General features: G+C 48.9%; 2 pseudogenes across 2 annotated transcripts; one reads left to right on the top strand and one right to left on the bottom strand.

Moving 5' to 3' along the window:
* Positions 1 to 1,494: 1,494 nt before the first annotated feature.
* Positions 1,495 to 4,370, bottom strand: LOC307112078 (annotated as a pseudogene). Its single transcript has 2 exons — positions 4,294 to 4,370; positions 1,495 to 1,829 (listed from the first exon to the last, which is right to left on the bottom strand). The product of its transcript is annotated as an uncharacterized misc_RNA (transcript).
* A 728-nt stretch (positions 4,371 to 5,098) lies between these two features.
* LOC307111947 (centrin-3-like) lies at positions 5,099 to 5,606 on the top strand (annotated as a pseudogene). The gene has a single exon. The product of its transcript is annotated as a centrin-3-like (transcript).
* Positions 5,607 to 8,398: the final 2,792 nt, after the last annotated feature.

The raw sequence follows: 8,398 nt of genomic DNA, 5'->3' as shown, positions 1-8,398 counted from the left end.
TATTTAATTTAATTTTGGACAAGTAATACATTTACATGGCTCACAATTCAAAATTATGAGCCTGTGTACTTTGCGAGTGTATCTTTCCCTTATTTCCCATCACTAGTTCCTACCGCCTTCCCTCTCCTCTGAAACGCTGTTTTTAGTTTCTTATAGATTCTTCCAGAGTTTCTTTATGGAAATACAAGCAAATACAGCTATAGATTCTTGTTCTCCTCTTTTTTTACACAGAATGTCGTGCACTATCTGCCCGCCACCTTGATGAGTGCTCCTCATTAGTAGGTGGAGAATGTCCTCATTCCTTTTCATAGTTGTGTACGTGCAAGATGTTCCATTGTGGAGGGACCTTATTTATTTCACCAGCCCTTCATTGATGAGTATTAATGAGTTCTATCCACTTTACTACTACAAACAGTGTTGCAATGAGCATACTTATGCACAGGGTCATTTTGGGTGTGTACAAGTCAATCTGAAGTATAGAAGTGGAACTGTTGGGTCAAAGGATTTGTCTTAATTCTGACAGATGCTGCCAAAATGCCTTCCTAAGGGGTTGTGCTAATTTACACTATTACAAAGATCGTGTGAAAATTCCTCTTTGCCTACAGCCTTACTAACTGTGTATTATTGACCCGTTGGATTTTTGCCAACCTGATAGGTGAAAATTGGTATCTGTAGTTTTAATTTGCATTTCTCGTATGAGTTTGATGACATTCTTATACATTTAAGAGCCATTGTATTCTTTTCTTTGAATGATTTCTTCCTTTTTCTCTTTCTGGGTTATTGACATTCTTCTAGAGACTCTTTATCTATTGGGGAGATTTGACCTTTGCCTGTGACACGTTGCAAGCCTCCTTCCCTGCAGTTTGTCATGTGTTTGGCTTTGCGTGTGGTGTACTTTATCATTGGTTTTTAATTGTCATTGCTTTTATTTTTTTGACTGAAAGAATTGATCATTTTATTTTCATATTTCATAATTGTGAATCCTAAGGGGGAAAAAAGACACCTACTAAGAAGGGCTCCTAGTGGCTGATCAGGCTAAAATGAAAACAACAGCAACAAAGAAACAAAACCAGCCTAGCAGCCACTTCTGCACACGAGCCTCTCACACACACTATTCTCTCTTTGATAGAAAGAGGCAGTGAATCTTCCTTGTTAGGCTGTTAGAAAGCACCCAGAGTCACAGCACCACGCTCTCCTGGGAAGGAGAACAAGTAGCGTAAACGGATAGAAAGAGGCTCCCCCTGGCTGGGTAGCTCAGTTGGTAAGAGCATCATCCCCCATATGTCAAGGTTGCGGGTTTGATCCCCGGTCAGGGTACATTCAAGAGGCAACCAATGAATGCATAAATAAGTGGAAACAACAAATCGATGTTTCCCTCTCTCTCTTTCATTCTCTCTCTCTCGCTCCCACCTTCTCTTCCTCCCTTCTTCTGTCTCAAGGAAAAAAAAAAAAGAAAGAAAGAAAGAAAAGAGAAGAAAGAGGCTCCCTCTCTCCTTATCTGTCTGGTTGAGTCATTCCTGGGCCAGTGGGTACCATCATGGGATGGGTGGGAGGTCTGAACATTGGGGCCCCAGGCATCATTGGCATGGGTGTGGCCTCATTCCAAAAGCGGGTCCCCTGGCATCATCCCAGGAGGAGAAGGGCCCATCATTGTCATCACGGGCTCCTGCATATGGGTGCTGGCATCATACCAGGGCGAGGAGGGCCTGGGAGTTGGGGAGGTGGGGTCTTTGCCCCAGCAGGTGGAGGAGCGGAGAATGCAGTAGGAGGTGTCTTGTTGAAATGCTGCCGTTGTTTTGTCAATTAGATTTGGAGCCTGCTCTTCCATTCTTTTCTTTTCTTTTTCTTTTCTTTTCTTTTCTTTTCTTTTCTTTTCTTTTCTTTTCTTTTCTTTTCTTTTCTTTTCTTTTCTTTTCTTTTCTTTTCTTCTCTTCTCTTCTCTTCTTTTCTCTTCTCTTTTCTTTCTTTCTTTCTTTCTTTCTTTCTTTCTTTCTTTCTTTCTTTCTTTCTTTCTTTCTTTCTTTTTTTTTTTGTGTGTGTGTGTGGGTTTTGAGAGTACATTTATTAAAACTGGGGACAGTGAAACAAGGAAGGGCCTGGGATAGAGGAAGCAACAGCAAGCTAGGTGGGGCTGCTTTCTCTAGAAATGTTATAGGAAAGAATGAGCCAAGGTGGGGCTTCTATCAGCTACCTGGACAGTCAGAGAAAAGGGGGCCTTGGAGACAGGCTCGGGGGTAAGCCCAGGAGGAGCTGCCCGGCCCATTGCGCCCTGGCTGCAGGTCCTTGGATCTCCTGTGAGTTAGGAGATGCCGCCTGTGGGGAAGGAGAGGGGGAGGGAAAGGTGCAGGCTTGCTCCTGGGAGGCGGAGAGCAAGCACACTTGGTCTTAGGGTTTTAAAAGCTGGGAGTTTCGGGGAGGTTTTAGGGAAGGATCTCAATAGAATATTCCTGAGCTTTCCCAGGTGTGCCCTTTCAGGGTTGTGGTCTCCACTGGTTGGTCAGCACCAGGGCAGAGGGTCACTAGGCATTGCAGCTGGTCCTGGTGTTGCCCACCTGGTTTTGCTGCTTTTCTTGGCCTGGAATGGAAATACATTTGAGGCCTAGATGTTATTTCTAGGGAGGAAAGGTCAGGAGGCCTAAACTGTATGACCGGCAATATACCAGGGAGGAGAGGCCACCTGGGTGTGTGTGTGTGTGTGTGTGTGTGTGTGTGTGTGTGTGTGTGTCCTGGGCCAGTGTTACCTGTTGCTAGGCAACAGAGCTTTCTGTTCAGTGACCTTCTGTATGTAGCTGTAAATTTCTGGGCCAGTTTGCTTAGCTGTCTTAGTCTCCCCATCCCACTTGCCAAGGGATATTCCTAGAGTTTTACTCTCCTGCTTCATTCCTCCCTCAGAGATTTTCATCCCTGAAATCTTTTTTTAAAATATATTTTTTATTGATTTCAGAGAGGAAGGGAGAGGGAGAGAGAGATAGAAACATCAATGAGGAAAGGAAATCATTGATCGGCTGCCTCCTGCATGCCCCACACTGGAGATGTGCCTGCAACCAAGGTACATGCTCTTGACCAGAATCGAACCTGGGACCCTTCAGTCCTCAGGCCGACGCTCTATCCACTGAGCCAAACCAGTTAGGGCAATCTCTGAAATCTTTTAGGGGTGATGAAGGAAGGTGGGGAGGGCTCTGTCTTCAGTAACTGCTTTCTGCTGACAAGGGTCTTCTGCCTGATCTAAGGGAGACAGAGACTGGGATCCTTGGAGATAGGTTCAGGGGTGAGCAGGAACAGAGAGGCTATTAGCTGATCCTTCTAAAGGGGAGGATGGGCCAGGATCCCTGAAGCCTTCTCATCTTGACATGGAGTTGTTGTATCCAGAAGCGAAGTTGGTAATTGCCCCATATTTCACCGACCCAATTATTTAGTCCTGAGAATAAGTCCGTTCAGTTAAATTGTCGAGCCTCCTTTCAGGAGGTGGCAATGCAGATGGGCTCTGCAAGTGAGACCTAGGAATAGTGCGTGACCCCTGTGGATAAGCAAGGTCCCAGCCGCTCCCAAAGGGGCCTTCATCAGCTTCCAAGTCAAGCTCCATTCCTTAGAGCTTGCTGGTGACATCTGGAGTCTAGGCATGTCTCTCTACACATGACATCCCAGTCAAAGTCTGGATTGATAAAACCACAATAAGAAACTGGCTTTCTGTGTCTGAGAAGGGTGATCAGGTGCCCCGAGTCTCAGCACCATCTGTTACTGGTGTTGCTGCTGGAGAAACAGTGCCAGTTGCTACTGGTGGGGTTCCCAATTATGGACGTAGGAGAAGGGAGCCAGCGGGGCTGCGTAGGCTCAGGAAACAAGGTCCCATCTGGGTCACCAGAGAATGTTACTGGAAAAGGGACCGGCCTGGAGTGGGTCTGCCTCGGGCCAGCCAGTAGTGCATGGATTCTTGACTTCATGCAGGAAAGATTTTATAACACGAGTCCAGGTGACGTTGAGAGCACGTTAATTAAAGCTGGGGACAGTGACACAAGGAAGGGCCTGGGACAGAAGAAGCAACAGGAGAGAGACTGGGAGGGCTGCTCTGGTTCTCTAGAAACATTAGATTAGAGGGAAGAAGTGAGCTCAGGCGGGGCTGCTGTCAGCTCCCTGGAGAGTCAGAGAGAAGGGGGCCTTAGGGACAGGTTTGGGGGGTTAGCCCTTGGACCTACCACTGCTCATTTCTCTGCTGGTTGCAAGTGGGGACCCTTAGAGTTTGGGAGGTGCATGCCTGTGAGGGCAGAAGAGGGGAAGGGAAAAGTGTAGGCATACCTCCATTTCTGATAGTAGCCTCTCACATTCTTCTCGTGTTTCCCACCACTGCAGTGTGTCTTTCTCACAGATGGAGAGTCATGGGCAGTAGCCCCAATAAAACTTGGGCAGGCCTTTGGCCACTTCATTGCTTTCAAGTTTTAAAAAATTTTGAAATAATTTCAGATTTTCCCTCGCGCCCTTCTCCCAGCTTCCCCTCCTGTTAACACCTTTCATAACAATAGAATTCCTGAAACCAGAAAGCTAATATTGACTGAGTACTGTTAACAAACCTGTGGATTATATGCGCATTGCCCTGGTTTCTCAGCTAATCCTCTTTTTTTTCTGTCCCAGGATCAAATTTGGGGATCCCATTTTGCATTTAGTTTGCCTTGTCTTCTTCCATTGGTGACAGTTTCTTAGTCTTTTCTGGTCCTCATGACCTTGACAATTTTTAACAGTCATAGTTGGGTATTTTATGGAATGTCCCTCAATGTGAGCATGTCCGTGTTATCATTCGGGGGAGGATAACACAGAAATGATTTGCTTTCTCAGCCCATCACCTGTTATTAACATTGGTCATTTGGTTAATTTGGTGTTTACCTAATGTCTGCAGGTAAAGTTACTATTTCCCCCCTTTTAATTGACAAGTGTTTAGGGAACTGCTTTAAGGCTGTGCAAGTATCCTGCTTTTCCTTAAACTTTCACCTGCTTGCAGCCAGGACTAGCTGCATTATTTGTGGGGCTCATAGCAAAACGAAAATGCAGGGCCCCTTTTCCAGGAATTAAGAATTACAAGGTAGTGGTGCTACCTTGAGTAGGGGTTAAAGTCATTCTTGAGAGGAACGTCTCTGTCCGAAGAGAAAATGAGTTTAGCTCTGAGAAGTGAACTTGTAGACAAAACAAAGAGGAAAAAAAGAAGAGAACTCTCTGAAGAACAGAAACAAGAAATTAAAGATGCTTTTGAACTAATTGACACGGATAAAGATGAAGGTGACAATGAGAGCCTTGGGGTTTGATGTAAAAAAAGCTGACGTACTGAAGATTCTTAAAGATTATGACAGAGAAGCCACAGGGAAAATCACCTTTGAAGATTTTAACAAAGTTGTGAGAGACTGGATATTGGAAAGATATCCACATGAAGAAATATTGAAGGCATTTAAACTATTTGATGATGATGATTCAGGTAAAATAAGCCTGAGGAATTTGTGATGCGTTGCCAGAGAATTGGGTGATAACATGAGTGATGAAGAACGATAGAAGAATTTGATAAAGATGGTGATGGAGAAATAAATCAAGAGGAGTTCATTGCTATTATGACTGGTGACATTTAAAGAATTATAAGGAAAAACACCAAGAACGTTGCAGTTATCAACTTATATTCTACTAGAAGCCCGGTGCACGAAATTCGTGCACGGCAGGGGGTTGTCCCTCAGCCCAGCCTGTACCCTCTCCAATCTGGGACTCCTGGTGGGATCGGGCCTAAACGGGCAGTCGGACATCCCTCTCACAATCCAGGACTGCTGACTCCCAACTGCTTGCCTGCCTGCCTTCCTGATTGCCCCTAACCACTCTGCTGTCAGCCTGGTTGATGCTTAACTGCTCCCCTGCCAGCCTGTTTGCCCCCAACTTCCCTCCTCTGCCAGCCTGGTCACCCCTAACTGCCTTCTCCTGCAGGGTTGATCACCTCCAACTGCCCTCCCTTGCAAGCCTGGTCCCTCTCAACTGCCCTCCCTTGCAGGCCGGGTGCCTCCCAACTGCCCTCTCCTGCTGGCCATCTTGTGGTGGCCATCTTGTGTCCACATGGAAGCAGAATCTTTGACCACATGGGGGCAGCTATATTGTGTGTTGCAGTGATGATCAATCTGTATATTACTCTTTTATTAGATAGGATAGAGGCCTGGTGCATGGGTGGGGGCCAGCTGGTTTGCCCTGAAGGGTGTCACAGATAAGGGTGGGGGTTCCCTTGGGGTGTGGGGCGGCCTGAGTGAGGGGCCTGTGGTGGTTTGCAGGCCGGCCACGCCCCCTGGCAACCCAAGGGGAGGCCCTGGTATCTGGAATTTATTTTCCTTCTACAATTGAAACTTTGTAGCCTGGAGCAGAGCCAAGCCTGCTGTTCCCTCCCGGGCGGCAGCCATTTCTGTGGCAGTTAATTCACCTTCTACAATTGAAACTTTGTTGCCTTAAGCGGGTGGGCCCGGCCAGGGTGTGCGGAAAGCTTTGCTTCCCCTGTTGCCGCCGGCAACCCTGGCCTGCTCTCTCAAGCTCCATTCTGCTGCCATTTGTTTGAATTTGTTTACCTTCTATAACTGAAACTTTGTAGCTTGAGTGGAGGCTTAGGCCTGCAACGGCTATGCAAAGCTTGGCTTACACTGTTACGTAGGAAACCTTGCTCTCTGTGGCTGTAGCCATCTTGGATTGGGGTTAATTTGCATACTCGCCCTGATTGGCTGGTGGGCGTGGCTTGGCTGGTGGTCGTGGCTTATGTAGCGGAGTGATGGTTAATTTGCATATTACCATTTTATTAGAGAGGACTAGCGTTCCCGTTGCAGGAAAAATCCTGCAATAGGGTTTCCTGCTGCACTCTACCCCACCCTGCCTGCTCTCCTCCCTTGTCCCCCGCCCCGCGATCTCTGCCAGCCCCCCTGCTTTTCTAACTTCTCTGTCAGCCCGCTCTCCTTCCTTCTTCCCTGGCCCCGCCTCCGCTCCTCCCTTCTCCCCCAGCCCGCCTTCTCTGCCGGCCCGCCTGCTTTTCCCTTCTCCCCCAGCCCCGCCTCCGCTCCTCCCTTCTCCCCCGCCCCGCCTTCTCCGCCAGCCCCCCTGCTTTTCTAACTTCTCCGCCAGCCCCGCCTCCGCTTTTCCCTTCTCCCCCGGCCCCACCCCTTCTCCCCCGGCCCCGCCTGCTCAACTTCCTTCTCCCCCGGCCCCGCCTCCGCTCCTCCCTTCTCCTCCCCCCGGCTTGCTTGCTTCTCTGCAGCTTTGCTCCCTTCTGCAGCTCTTGGCTTCTTTCTACGCTGTCACGATATGCAAACTAGCCGCCATCTTTGTTAGGATAATTTGCATATTCGTCCTGATTGGTTGATGGGCGTGGCTTGGCTGGTGGGCGTGGCTTGGGCGTAGCAAAGGTGCGGTCGATTTGCATATTTGTCTATTATTAGATTAGATTTTTGTGCTTGGAGGCATGTAAAAACACACACCCCAACTTAGTTTTTGTTTCCAAATGGACCAAAAATAAGCATCTTATGTATTCACTAGAGACCTGGTGCATGAAAATTCATGCACTGGAGTGGGGGTCCCTCAGCCCAGCCTGCCCCCTCTCACAGTCCGGGAGCCCTCAGGGGCGGGAGGTGACCTGGTGATCAGGGGAAGGTGACACCCCATCACACCTCTGCTGCTGCCACTGCTGGCAGTGCAAGCCTCGGCCGGCCCTGGTTACCTGAGCCTCGGGTGGCCCTGGGTGGCTGGGCAGCCGCCATCTGAGGCTTGCCTGCGCCTCAGGCCAGCCCTGGGTCGCTGGGGGCTGAAAGGACTGGGGGACTCTGGAAGCAGGCACACAGAGCGGCCGGGCCCGCCTGGGGGCAGGCCCGGCCTTGCTGCGCGCCTGCTGCCTTGGCGGGGCTGAGGGGACTGGGCGCTGCTACCTTGTGGCTGTGGGCGCTGCCATCTTTGAGGGTGGGGCAGTCAATTAGCATATTCCCTCCTTATTGGCTGTGGGTGCTGCCATCTTTATGACGGCATGAGGGTCAATTAACATATTCCCTCTTTATTAGATAGGATATTTTACTACTGTTGTTTCTTTGTATGAAAAAGTATTGTTAGCACTCTAATAGCTCATAGGTTTGTAATTATAATATAGCTTTATATATATACTAGAGGCCCAGTACGCGATTGAAATTGTGTGAAGAGGCACCTAGCCTCCCTCCGTATGAGGAGGCACTCTGAGCGGGGCCGGATCCACACCTGACTCACAGTGTCCCCTGGGCCCCCTGCCTGTGGCCATTCCGGGGCTGCCCACGGCACCGTGCTGGCTTAGGAAGGCCCCCCTGTCTCTGCCTCCGTCTCCGCTCCGGGCCTCACCTGCACATGCAACCTCCTCCTGTCTGATCGTGACCCGTTAGGGCATCCT

Source organism: Cnephaeus nilssonii (genome assembly GCF_951640355.1).
Source record: "Cnephaeus nilssonii genome assembly, chromosome: 15".
Classification (NCBI taxonomy): domain Eukaryota; kingdom Metazoa; phylum Chordata; class Mammalia; order Chiroptera; family Vespertilionidae; genus Cnephaeus; species Cnephaeus nilssonii.
This window is presented reverse-complemented; position numbering and strand designations above follow the sequence as displayed.